The sequence below is a fragment of the Camelina sativa genome, chromosome 11 (assembly GCF_000633955.1).
Source record: "Camelina sativa cultivar DH55 chromosome 11, Cs, whole genome shotgun sequence".
Classification (NCBI taxonomy): Eukaryota; Viridiplantae; Streptophyta; class Magnoliopsida; order Brassicales; family Brassicaceae; genus Camelina; species Camelina sativa.
Window position 1 is genome coordinate 44277409 of NC_025695.1, and position 1600 is coordinate 44279008.

The following is a 1600-nucleotide window of genomic DNA, read 5'->3' on the forward strand; positions in this document are numbered from 1 at the left end:
TCTCTCTCTCTCTCTCTCTCTCTCTCTCTCTCTCTCTCTCTTTTCTTCTCTGAGTTAGAAATGGATCTTTTGTGTGTGTGTGCGGTTTTTGAACTATGTTGTAATTGAAAAAAGTAAGGGTCTTATATAGACACGGGTAATGACGGCTGCAGCCTCTTGTTCTACGCAATTTTTTCAAAGAAAACTGTATAACACATAGTTTTTTAATTATTATAATGTATAGATATACATAGGAATATGAAACTGATTGGAAGTTTACGTACCAATATTGAGGCGTATCAATATGGTATAGCGAGTGAGATTTTAAAATTCGTCTTATCTTTTTCTCTGAATTTTCTAAAAGAGAAGTGGTGTGCAAGTAGATGCACAAGATCGTATATTCGAGTATATTATATGTTCTAGTGGTTACCAGTTACAATTTACAAATCATATATGTTTTAAGGGTCCCTGCACGGGAATTCGAACTCGAGTTAAATTGAGAATGACATTTAAAGATTTTAGCAACGTACCAATTAACTTATGTGTTACTTTCTTTACAGATTCAACCAGACGCCTCTAGTTAAAATGTGAGTTTTTTTAATATTGAACACATGTTATTTGATTAACCGGAAATAACTTATACAGAAAGGCTGAAAGGGGAAATAAGAACTAAAGAAAAGAATGGGTCAGTCAACGTTGCGGGCGAAGACTTGCTTATATGTTTTCTTAATCGCGTTGTTAGTTTTATCGGATATCTTGAAAGACACGAATGATAACAACGACTGTTTCTTTTAATTTGTTTAGTCAACCTGTTGATCTCTTATGTTTTATTTATTAATCGGCTTATATATTAAGAAATTAACTTGGATTTATCAAATATAATCAATATTGATAAATCGTTTTTAACTTCTTAAGAACGAAAGTTATATATGGAAAAAGCAATAAAATTTGTAAGCTTCATTATATCTTCAAAAATGTTTCTTGTTCACAAATTTATTGTGTAATTTCATTAGTTTTAGTTTAAATTTATTGTAACTAATCGTATATACTACTAATCTTAGTTTGATAAGAATGAAATTTGATCAAACAAAGAATAAAACAGAAACTCAAATTTTAAGTGAACACAAAAAGATGGTGAGCCGATACTTCAAAGCCCATCCCCGTTAAGAAAGCCTGTTCTTAAAAGTCGCCACAAGAGATCCCAAGTCTTACAAAATCGAAATGTCTTCTATTCTTAATTTATCTTCTCAGCCAACATGTAAAGTTTATGGATCATCTAAATCTTTACACCTTCAACAAAATTTAGAAGAAAACAACAGTCGACTGGAGATAACTGTTTCTGGTTTGTCGGATACGTACTTATATACTTACTCCATATAGTATATATTATTATTTACAAATTACGGAATCATCATCACATACAGTATATTATTATTGTTAATGACTGATCCAAAATTAAAAATATTAAGATTATAACATACCGTAACAATTAAAAAAAAACACAGTTAAGCGTGGAATAAATGATAAGACATCAGTTTCATGTTCACGCTTGCAACTTCCAATTGTCAACTTTGCTTCACTCTTTTGTCTGCCACCTTTTTCTTTAAATCCGAAACTTCTT